Here is a 12,303-nt window from a genome sequence, read left to right on the forward strand (position 1 = left end):
GTGACGACCTGTAGCAGTGTCTTGTGTAAAGAAGGACATTTCTGATTATTGACTCCAGGGCCTTAGCACAAGAGTGAGGAAGGGCCAAAGGCGGGCACAAGATGTGCTCGGGTCTTATGAGTTTGAATGAAGAATCACACTAAGGTCACAGCTCAGTACAGCTCGCCCAGGGGTCCTAACGGCACCTGTTGAGATGAACAGGAAGGATTCTGCCCTCTTGAATTTGCCAAGGTGTGCCTGGCACTGCCGCCGTGAATCCTCCCAGTACGTGATGGTTGCCTGGTTAACGCAGGTGTTGCCAAATCCAAGACAGCGTGGCCTTTTGCGTACTACAGCATCACATTCCACACTCGCTCCAAATCCCTGATTAGACTTGCACTGATCTTATATTTCTTTAACCGGTGCAAGATTCTGGCAGTTCGGTTTTGTCTATAGAGCAGGCAAAGGGGAAGGATAATGCCTTGTTCTTGGATGGGCCACTGCCCCGAGGTTTCAAGCAAGCCTTTCCCAGCCCTACCTGAAGATGAAGAAAATTGGATCTGGCACCTTCTACATGCAAAGCAGGTGGAGCAGCCATTTTCAACCACTGTGCCGTGGCACACTGGTGTGTCGCGAATGGTCCCCAGGTGTGCCGTGGGAATTTGGGAGAGGGTCATTTATCCCTCTCCATTTATCCCTCACATCCATTGGGGGATGTGAGCCCCCATTGACAGCACAGTGTGCCTTGCCAATTGTCAAAAAGCCGATGGTGTGCCTTGACCATTTTAGTGCCTTGCCAGTGTGCTGCGAGATGAAAAAGGTTGAAAATCACTGAGGTGGAGATGGCCCCCTCCCTCCCTTTCTTGGAAGCCCTTCCCACTAAGTCCACATGTCGGAAGAACTGGGTGTGGTTACTCAGTGGAGACAAAGAGGCATATTGCACATGTTCAGAGGCATTTTATTTCCTGCTGCGAGGCCGGGCTGATCTTTGACACTGAAAAGAGGTTTTGGGAAGGCAGATTCTTGGCTTACCCCTGTATCAGGTCCTCTGGCCACTCATTTGGAATATTTGGGCACATTCCCTACTTGTATTTCTTGACAGATATACAAGATATATTACATATATCTTGTAATATATGCAGATATCTGTTTTGAAGTGCTTATCCCACCCCTGCCTTGGAAACTGCCTTTAGAGCAGTTTCAGCTTGCAGGCATCTGGCATTCCTTGAGAGTTCCTTGAGAGTAGCTCCCGAGTGTTTGCGTAACAATTGGCCATTTTGCATTCTTTGGGATCGTAGAGTTGAGATGAGCAGCGTGGAGTCATTTGCTTGCCACATGGCGATGTCGTCTGTGCGAGGCCGGGAGGATGCGGTGTCAACAGCGGGTTGTGACTCCAGGGCCAGGCAATAAATCCAGTGCGGTTTTGGCTCCTCACCTGGGAAGACCTGGCTCCCGATCACCAAACTCCCTTAAGCAAAAACTAGACTTCTTTAGCCTCAGTTTTCCCCATCTGTAAAATGGGTCCCTCTGTTCTTGTTGAAGGTGAATTAGAGGGTGACTGCCCAGTGCCTGGAAACAGCAACCTTAATGCATTAGAAAGTGTGCCACCTCGCACGGTCAGTATTCCAGGTGTGACGCATGTGCCTTTTTCATCACCCCCTCCCCATTTCGTTGGCACAGTGCGCGTGCACCACTCCCAGAAACCTTGCTCCAGCTCCCCCTCTCTCCCCAGAGCTGACATTTCCCCCTCCTTACCTATCAACCCCTGCACTAGCTGGAGGCAAAATTCCCCTTGGTTGGCCCCTCCTTTTTCAATTTCCTAGAACCTCCAAGAACCCACCGGCCTGTGAAGCCAACAAAAGAAAGGTTTCCTGTCTTCACCTCTTCTTTGCCTTTCCAGAAAGCTGGAAGTGAAGCAATGCCTGACTTCTCCCCCCCCTTCACTTTCCCCTGGGAACTCCTGTTTTAATTTCCAAATTCCTTTCCCCATCCTCACCTCCTTCCTAGAAATAGTTTAATTTTTCCCTCCCTTTCATTCTGCTCCTCTCTTTCCTGTCTTGCTGGTCCCTTCTGGCTCACTTTCCCTCCCCTCTCCCCTTCAGTGTTTCTCTTTGGGGTCTCTTCCCTTGCCCCTTCTTTCAGCTGCAGTGTTGGGGTGGGCCAGCCAGATCTGGCTCAGGACTCTTTTCCTGACTAGGAAAGGGGACAGCAGAGGAGGAGGAGAGAGAGGCAGCCAAGCCAGGGCACAGCTCTCTCTCTCTCTCACTCTTACACACACACATACACCCACACCTCCCTGCATGTGATTAAATGTCTTGAAATCTGCTTCTGATTTCCTCGGGGAGTTGACTTTTTCCTTCTTTTCAACCCCATGCATTTGTTGGAAGCTCTTTCACTTCACTGAAAGGTAGCCGGCTGGGCTCAGTTTCTCCACTGTTGAATTTTTTATTATTATTATTTTTTGCTCTCTCTCTCTCTCTCTCTCTCTCTTTCCCCCCTGGTCCCTCCTTCATTGGGTAATTCAGGAGTGAGTGAGAGAGAGAGAGAGAGAGAGAGAGAGGAGTGGAGCAGCTTGGAGAAGCCTGGGCAGTGGGCAAAAGACTGAGATCACCCTGCAGGAGGCTTGCAGCAGCCGGGCAAGGCTTCTTGGGGGGGCTTGGCTGCTTGTCCCTTTCCTAAGAATCATATTTGTAAATGTTTGCAACCTGAGACAGTAGCAGATCTCTCTCTCTCTCTCTCTCTCTCTCTCTCTCTCTCAGACTTCCCAATTCTTATTTTCCTTTCCATAGCCAAGAAGATTTGAGTGTCTGGAATTACAGTTTTGCTTTTTTTTTTTTGACATCTCCTGGCTGGGTGTTGGAAGAGAAACTTTCGACCTGTCCTTGTCACAGTAAGTTGCTTTTCCTTCTGTTGCTAGTGGTTGAATGCTTTATTATTCAATAGAGATGGAGAATGCCTCTGTCATTTTTGTTTCTCAGTCTGGGTGCAGTTTTAAAGATTATTTTAGGTGGAAATGAACCCCCCTCCTTTTTTTGCTCACTGCATGGATTAAGAATCTGTTTTGCCCACATACCCACCCACGCAGCTAATTCTCCCCTTTCCATGTTAAAACTTAAATAACATTTAATAGGGTATTTTAAAAAATTTCCTTTCCAACTTGTTTACCATTCTTTTCTTTTTTTTCAACACAAACCCCTGCTTCCTTCCCCCCACCTCCTTTTTATTTTCTTTTTAAAACCTTCCCTAGTTTCATTTTGGAATTTCATTCAAGGGATGGAACTTTTAAGGCAATGTCCGTAGGATGAACCTTGTGCTGACTCTTAAGGTAGTTACTGGGTATGCGTAGTCTATGAGAGTTCATATTATACAAGAGATTGGCACTTTTAAAGCCAGTTGGGGGTTTCTGTGGCTTGGTTTTGAATCTGATGGCTAACTTTCATCTAAGGGAGCTGGGGTGCTTGATGCTGAATAGCGGAGGCTTGGACTGGTTTCTTCTGACGTGAAATTGAGGAGATGGGGGAGAGAAGGAAGCCTTCAGAAGAGAGTGTGTGTTTAGATAATGGGGTTTGGAGAGATCTTACTCTAGCTCTACACAGATGCAAGTGGAGATGCTTGAGACAGAATCCAGGCAAAATCCTATGGGAACTTTGGGACGCAGCCTCCCAGGTCGAGATGTTGCAGAGCGTGCGCATGGGCAAACCATTGCACCTATTCCCCAGTTTTAACACCTGTGCCAAGTAGGATTTCTAGACTTCAATCGCATGCCTTTGAAAAGATTGTCCCTTCCGTGATGCTTAAGGAGAAGAATATGTCCAGCCCACTGGGTTCATCTCCTGCACGAATGTTGTTGAAAGGCAGGGGACTTCTGCCAGAGCACCGGTGAACACTTGCACCTGCCCTATCCTTTTATCCTGCAGATGCATCCAGTATTATTGTGCCAAATGTATTTCACTGCTTGTTCCCAATGATCTTGTTCTTCTCCAGTAGCCCAGAGCATCCTTTCCAAAATTCTGAAATGGTGCTTAAGAAGTATGTTCAGTGGGGGGGACATAGAAAGCTGCTGTGATGCTGTCAGACCCTTGGTTTCTCTGGGTCAGTGTTTCCTCCCCTGGCTGGCAGCGCTTCTCCAGAAAGCGGTCTGCCTCTAGACCTGGGGCCTTCTGCATGCTTTACAGGGGAACACCTGCTAAGCCACAGCCGCTCACCTAACTTGCCTCATTTACCTGTGCATTGCAGTACAGCCTGGAACATGTGCGCCCTCCAGGGAATGTTCCAGCCTCATGTTTGCAGACCCTAATGTAAGGAACCTGCTTCTAGGTTCCCCATCAGAATATGTTTTTTGCCACTCTTCTCTTCCCTTTGCCACTTACCTCTTTAACTTTTTTCCTCATCCAGCACTGTTCCCAGAAAAACAGAATTAAAACTGATGAAATAAAAAATAACTGATGAAATGCCAAAATATGGGCATTATTTGTCCTCAGCATTCTTTGTTTAAAGCTGCAACTTGGAGCTGGAAGTTCCACTTTGCTATCCTGGCGTATAACTTCTCTTCCGCCGCAACTTTTTTTTTTCTAACCCCCTTTTAGAGCCATCTAAGCCAGTGACCCTCTCCACATCTTGTGTTGGTGAGTTCCACATACTAATTAGGAACTGTGTGAAGAAACCTGTCGTTGTGGGTGTGCCAGGTTGCGTATACTACTGTATTCTACATTTCACTTTGAGACTGCACTTCATTCAAATGTACTCCCAGTAATGTTGACGTTCGTTCTTATACTTTTCTCCAGGGGCTGCTTTTAATTTGTTTCAACTGCTGTGCAAGGCTTATTGTGGCTGTTGTGAAGACAGCCTGTGAAGCAGGTTGATGTTATTCCTATTTCACAGGCAGGGAGTTTGAAGTTGAAAGAAAGCAGCTTTCCCAAAGAGGCCAGCAAGTAATACTAGACTTTGGTCAGAATCTCAGCCATACCGTTCACTGGGTGTTCTTGGACCACTTTCGGCCTAACCTACCTCACAAGGTGGTTGTGATGATAAAATGGAGAAAGCACTATGCATGTTGCCCCCTGAGCTACTTGGATGGAAGGTGGGGTACAAATTTAATAAATAATTGTGTCCATGGCAGAGTGGGGTCTTGAAACTTTTGGCTCCCTACATCATTGTGGAATGTGCATTGGCTCCTACTAACATGATCCCTTTGTGCACCAAGTAATGTGTTTCTCTTTCTGATGTAACCAGGGTCAAAATTATACCCATTTTACAGGTAGGAAACACTGATTAAGGGAAAAGAAGTCATGTATACAGTAGCTTATAATTCAAGCAGAAGTTATTTGAGCGAAAGTCTCCAAACTCCATTTTGGTCAATGCTTCATCTTTTGCTGGTATCATTTTTGGTGATAAAAATTTGGAATTTGGTTGCCTACCTGTTTAGCAGCATCCACTAGCCACTAGCTGAAACTTCTTGGCAATGTTTTGCACCCATTTGACCTTTGCACTCATTATCCTTGCATTTCTCTTCTCTTTATTCTCACCACCACCACCACCACCACCACCCCCCTGGTCAGAATTTAGATTGTAAGTGCCTCAGGGCAGGGATCTGTTTTTTCCCCCCCTTGAGTTGCACGGTACATATCATGAAATATATCATCCAGCATTTTACAGAGTAAAATAGTGATAATATTTAGCAGGACAAAAAAACTTGTACATTGTGCAAACTGCAAGAACAGCTGTGGGATTCAAGCACCCAACACACAGAGCAAACTGACTCTGGCTAAGAACTTTACTGGAACAGCAAAAGAACCACAGCCATTGTTGCCAAGATAGAAACAAAAGGGCAGGAAAAGAACCCAAAGAGAGGGATCGAACAGCCCATAAGTTTTTAAACAAGCAACAAATGTCTCCAACTGGTGGAGGCCAACATTTACACACTTTGTGACTACATACACTGGGTGGCTCAGCTCACACGCTGTTTCTCTTCCAACACAAACACAGAGCAAGTACGTTCCTTGTTGCATCGAGACACCAAAGTGCTCAGGATTCCAGTGGAGGTGTGCCAGGCACAGACCATGCAAAAACCAGCAGCTGCTGTAGCTTGCCCTAAGTGACTTTCCCAAGGTCAAACAGGCAGCCTGTGGCAGCAACATTTTTTTTTTTAACCTGACTCTCCTGAATCCAGCCTAGCGATTCAAAACATTTTTCCTTCTTTTGGCAGACATAGCCAATAGGCTCGAGACAAAGCTGGAGATTGTCCCTGTCTCCAAAATGCTGTCAGTTAGGATTAAATGAAGCCAGGTTCTCACACCTGGGGCACCTGGATTAGTAGCTGTCAAGGTGGAGTGCTTCTGAGTGCGTGCAGAGTGCATTTCTTCCTCCGCTGAGCCATAGCAAGCAAATTCCAACACATCTGGGATTGGGGGTGAGATTTCCAGATGACAAAGGATGGGATTCTTGCAGGCCTGGGGTTCCCCCTCCCCTTTCAACAACTCTCATGTTACAAATTAACCACTGGCAATCAGCATGACTTTATCATCATACAAAGATTACTCTTTGACACCCTTCATTACATTTTTTGGGAGGCACACTGTTCAACCTAAGGTTATTATTTATTCTGCTGTAGCTTATCCTCCTGTCTCCTTAAGTCAGAATTGAAGGGGTGTCCTCAAACACTGGACTGATGTTTGAGGCCACCCCCCTTGGGGACGACGACAACACCTGGCATTCTCCACCACCTCCCTCACTGCCACTCCTGTTGTTCCTCCCACATTTTCAGGATTTGAAAAGGAAAACAGGAACAGAGTGGAAAAGGAAATTGAGGAGAATAGAGTGGCAGGCTAGAAGGTCCAGCAAGTGCTGGAGGAGGAGAAGCAACTGCTTTGTACCTGCAAATGTACCACTGAGTAAAGGGGCAGGTGCTTGGCTCTGCACACCACCTTGTAAGAGTAGGCAGCAGCATTTGGGCCTCCTCCTCGGGCACTCAAACATCTTGAGTCCACTGAGGCCGAAAGAGAGTCAGTGAAATTAGTATGGACCCTGGTAACAGCGACACTGTGAGACATACGGAAGCAGGATAAAGCAGGGTAGCTCTGGCACTGTCCCTTTAAGGGCTTTCTTCAATCGATGTTAGAGCAGTTGACACTTGATATCTGAGCTCCAAGTTCCAAGTGCCCTAGTCTGAGCTTTACCCCTGGATGCCAGTCTCCGGCACCTGTTTTGCTGCATCACCTGTTCTTTTATTATGTGTTTCATTTCACCGGCTGCATACCGAATTCTCACGTAATGCTCTGGAGCTCATTTTGCAAACCCCTGTCTGAGTCCCAGCAGCCCACAGTCATGCCATTTGGGAACTGGTACAAAATCCCGGTACATGAATATTTTGGAGAGTGAGACCAGTTCAAAGGACCCAACAAACCATTACTCGTGGGACTGCAAATGCACTAGGATCCTGCTCATAGGCTTTGTATCAATCAATAATACCTTTATTGGCATATAAACGAAAATACAACAATCAGGCGCAAGAAATTCTGGTAATTTGAGATAAAAAAACTAGCAACTGCTATAGTAATGTTAGTCTGGTTGTCACCTAACAAAACAAAAAGGGGATCAATAAATGGCCTAATAGGATGCTGTAAAAAAGGGTCTAGATCAGGGGTGCTCAATAGGTGGATCGCGATCTACCGGTAGATTGCGAGGCAAAATGAGTAGATCGTGGAGTGCCGACCCCCCCCTTCAGGTGCCTCTGGGAGGAAACGCTGGGAGTAAGGCCCATTGTACTCAATGGGGCTTACTCCCAGGTAAGTGTGGCTAGGATTGCAGCCTCACAGCCTAATCCTAGGCATGTCTACTCAGGAGTAAGTCCTGTTATACTCAGTGGGGCTCAAGGTACACCAACATACATTGTACACATAAATGTTATATGTTATGATGGCGCGAACATTGTAAAAAAAACTCTGGTAGATCTCCGGGCCTTGCTGGGTTTCAAAGTAGCTCTCGAGCCAAAAAAGTGTGAGCACCCCTGGTCTAGATACAACTTCCGAACATAGGCTTTGTATGCAGAAGGCCTTAGGTTTAATCCCTGGCATCGTCTCCAAAGTAGGACTAAGAAAAACCCTTGAGTGCTGCTTCCTGTCAGGGTTGACAATATTGAGCTATATGGGCTGATGGTCTGACTCAGCAGGCAGCAGTTTCATTGTTTTTCAGGAACTTCAGTAGCTTAGGCCCAAATCCTAACCACCTTTACAGCACCGGCATAGCTGTGCCAATGGGGCATGTGCTGCATCCTGCAGTTGGGGAATAGGCATGGAGGCCTCCTCGAGGTAAGGAATGTTTGTTCCCTTACCTCGGAGTTGCATTGCCCTTATGTCAGTGCTGGAAAGTGGGTTAGGATTGCGCCCTTAGTGGTAGAACACCTGCTTTGTATGAGCAAAGTCCCAGGTTTGATCTCTGGCAGCATCTCTAGGTAGGACTGGGGGGGGGGGGGAAACCCTGGTCTAAAATGCTGGCGAGGTGCTGCCAGTCAGAGGCAGGCAATATTGAGCTAGATCAGGGGTGTCCAAAGTTTTTGGCAGGAGGGCCACATCATCTCTCTGACACACTGCGTTGGGGGCAAAAAAAAAAAAGAATTAATTTAAATATAAAATTTGAATAAATTTACATAAATTAATATGTTAAAGATGAACTTATGTGAATGAATGAAGGTCTTGCAATAGATCAAGGCCTAAAAAAGGCCTTGTACAAAGCAAGGCTGGCCTTTCCTTCACTGCCACTGCTGCATCACAGATGTAAAACAGCAAGCAGTGGAGGGAGCCCTCATCCCACAGCTCATGCAAGACGTCAAACAGTTGCTCTCACACTGAGAGCAGTTGCGTCGGGCCAGTGTGGGCTCCAACAAATCTCAGGAGGGCCAGAGGCTCATTGGAGACTGGAGGCTCCCTAAGGGCTGCATTGAGAGGCCTTGAGGGCCGCAAGTGGCCCCAGGGCCGGGGTTTGGGCACCCCTGAGCTAGATGGACCAATGGTCTAAGGCAGCTTCATATATTCAGGGAGTCACATTTTTTTGTTTTTAATGTGTAGAGGTGTTTGCTGCCGGTGAGTAAGATAGGATTAACAGTCCTAAGTCTTACTGAACACAATGGACTTAACAGCTCACACCGTTTTCAAACACCTGTGTGGATGTGTCTAGCTATGCAGAATGTAGCTTGGCTTGCTTGCTTGAGCAATAGTTTATAAACACCTCTTGAAGCTGAGGTGCCCTCTATGCTCTGGATTGCAGAGGTTGCTGTGTAGGAGTTGGGCAGGGGGAGGTCAGGGTGGGGCCACAGGTGGGGCTTGCATTGAATTCCATGAGGAGTGAGTCATATGAGTCACAGCAGGGGAGAAGTCTAATAAGAAAGTATAGAGTCATATTTTCTTACCTGTACTGTACATGCAGCTCATAGCCATGTCTAGAAAGGAGAACGTGCTGTCTTGTCTGTTTGAAGCTTGAAACTAGCAATGGATTGCAGTTGGTTGGTTGGCAACCTTCAGTCTCAAAAGACTATGGTATAAGCCTACAGCACCTGGTATTCCTAGGCGGTCTCCCATCCAAGTACTAACCAGGCCTGACCCTGCTTAGCTTCCAAGATCAGGCATGGAAAGACTATGGTATAAGCCTACAGCACCTGATACTCCCAGGCGGTCTCCCATCCAAGTACTAACCAGGCCTGACCCTGCTTAGCTTCCAAGATCAGGCATGGAAAGACTATGGTATAAGCCTACAGCACCTGATACTCCCAGGCGGTCTCCCATCCAAGTACTAACCAGGCCTGACCCTGCTTAGCTTCCGAGATCAGACGAGATCAGGCATGGAAAGACTATGGTATAAGCCTACAGCACCTGGTATTCCCAGGCGGTCTCCCATCCAAGTACTAACCAGGCCTGACCCTGCTTGGCTTCCAAGATCAGGCATGGAAAGACTATGGTATAAGCCTACAGCACCTGGTATTCCCAGGCGGTCTCCCATCCAAGTACTAACCAGGCCTGACCCTGCTTAGCTTCCAAGATCAGGCATGGAAAGACTATGGTATAAGCCTACAGCACCTGATACTCCCAGGCGGTCTCCCATCCAAGTACTAACCAGGCCTGACCCTGCTTAGCTTCCGAGATCAGACGAGATCGGGAGATAGTGTTCAGTATAGGGAAATGGTTGGCAACCTTCAGTCTCGAAAGACTATGGTATAAGCCTACAGCACCCGGTATTCCCAGGCGGTCTCCCATCCAAGTACTAACCAGGCCTGACCCTGCTTGGCTTCCAAGATCAGGCATGGAAAGACTATGGTATAAGCCTACAGCACCTGGTATTCCCAGGCGGTCTCCCATCCAAGTACTAACCAGGCCTGACCCTGCTTAGCTTCCAAGATCAGGCATGGAAAGACTATGGTATAAGCCTACAGCACCTGATACTCCCAGGCGGTCTCCCATCCAAGTACTAACCAGGCCTGACCCTGCTTAGCTTCCGAGATCAGACGAGATCAGGCATGGAAAGACTATGGTATAAGCCTACAGCACCTGGTATTCCCAGGCGGTCTCCCATCCAAGTACTAACCAGGCCTGACCCTGCTTAGCTTCCGAGATCAGACGAGATCGGGAGATAGTGTTCAGTATAGGGAAATGGTTGGCAACCTTCAGTCTCGAAAGACTATGGTATAAGCCTACAGCACCCGGTATTCCCAGGCGGTCTCCCATCCAAGTACTAACCAGGCCTGACCCTGCTTGGCTTCCAAGATCAGGCATGGAAAGACTATGGTATAAGCCTACAGCACCTGATACTCCCAGGCGGTCTCCCATCCAAGTACTAACCAGGCCTGACCCTGCTTAGCTTCCGAGATCGGGCATGGAAAGACTATGGTATAAGCCTGCAGCACCCAGTATTCCCAGGCGGTCTCCCATCCAAGTACTAACCAGGCCTGACCCTGCTTAGCTTCCGAGATCGGGCATGGAAAGACTATGGTATAAGCCTGCAGCACCCAGTATTCCCAGGCGGTCTCCCATCCAAGTACTAACCAGGCCTGACCCTGCTTAGCTTCCGAGATCAGACATGGATTGCAGTACCGCTGTGGTGATGCTGAAGCGTCTAGAGGATCATTCAATTCATAGCGGAGCTGTGTGGAGGAAGAATAGATAGCCTAGAGCATCTCTTGGAACTCCCTCCCGGGTGGGAGGGAATTTTTCGTTCTTTGCTCCCCCCCCCCCCCAATGTCAGTTCTGATCTGGATCATGGCTGCCGTTTGAGCCAATGAAGAAAGTTTTGTGCCAGTAAAGGTCTCAATCAAATCAGTAAGGGCAACTCTAATTGGTTCCAGTTTGAACTTTCCTCCCAGGACAGAGAGAGAGAGAGAGAGAGAGAGAGAGAGAGAGAGAGAGAGAATCTGCATCAGGACCATGGTGAAGATAAAGGGTTAATGTTTCTCCCCAATGTCATGCCATGGTCCCAATCCAGATAAGGGGTGCTGTTGGCTGCATAGAGTAAAGAAAAGAGAAGTACAGTTTGATATCGCCAAGAGCATTTTGAATTTGATGCATACTCCGTGTCCTTTCTGGACCACAAGGGCCAAGGTGGTGTAGTGGTTTGGGAGGTGGACTCAGACCTGGAAGATCCAGGTTCAAATCCCGCCTCAGCCACTAAGGTTCCTTGGTGACATTGGGCCAGTCACTTTCTCTCAGCCTACCTCACAGGGTTGTTGTGAGGGAAAAAAGGAGAGGAGCAGCTGTGTACACATAGGGAATATCGAAGGCAGACAAAAGTAGCAGGGGGTGCCAAGCTGATGTTGCTGGAACTGTGGTGCCACTTACTCACATAGGACCTACTCCAACAGTGTGTGGACTCCACTGAGCCCTTAAGTGGACCCTGATGGTCTGACTACACCCCCCCCACGGCTCCATATTCTCCCTTGCAGAGTAGAGAGGCTAAGGTCCAAATCCTAACCAACTTTCCAGCACTGGCATAGCGGTGCCAATGGGGCGAGTGCTGTTGGGTGGCACTCAGGGAGGCCTCCTCAAAGTAAGGGACCTCTTGTCCCCTTACTTTGGAGCTGCTTTGCCCTTATGTCGGTGCTGGAAAGTGGGTTAGGATTGTGCTCTTAAAAGAGCAGACTCCTAACCTGTTCCTCTCTTCCAGCTCTCACCTGGTGCCTGGTTTGTGGTGGTGAGCAGACCCTGGCGTGGAGGGGGGCTAGCATCTGAAGACTCGGGTTTAGTGGGAGCTGCTGAGGGTTTACACTCTGGGGTCTCTGGCCTGTCGTGCTTCTCGCTGGCACTTTGGGTCTGCAACTGGTGCTGCTAGCCTTCCTCATCAGGT

General features: G+C 48.0%; 1 protein-coding gene and 2 pseudogenes across 1 annotated transcript in view; 1 reads left to right on the forward strand and 2 right to left on the reverse strand.

Annotated features, from left to right (window-relative positions):
• Nucleotides 1–2,791: 2,791 nt before the first annotated feature.
• NTN3 (netrin 3) overlaps nt 2,792–12,303 on the forward strand; it is a 136,989-nt gene continuing 127,477 nt past the window's right edge. The window contains exon 1 of the mRNA XM_066640651.1: nt 2,792–2,869. The gene's annotated coding sequence lies outside the window, so the exon portion shown is untranslated. The remainder of the gene's footprint in view (nt 2,870–12,303) is intronic.
• LOC136633910 (5S ribosomal RNA) lies at nt 10,035–10,157 on the reverse strand (annotated as a pseudogene).
• On the reverse strand, nt 10,503–10,625 carry LOC136633766 (5S ribosomal RNA; annotated as a pseudogene).

The sequence above is a fragment of the Tiliqua scincoides genome, chromosome 13 (genome assembly GCF_035046505.1).
Source record: "Tiliqua scincoides isolate rTilSci1 chromosome 13, rTilSci1.hap2, whole genome shotgun sequence".
Lineage (NCBI taxonomy): Eukaryota > Metazoa > Chordata > Lepidosauria > Squamata > Scincidae > Tiliqua > Tiliqua scincoides.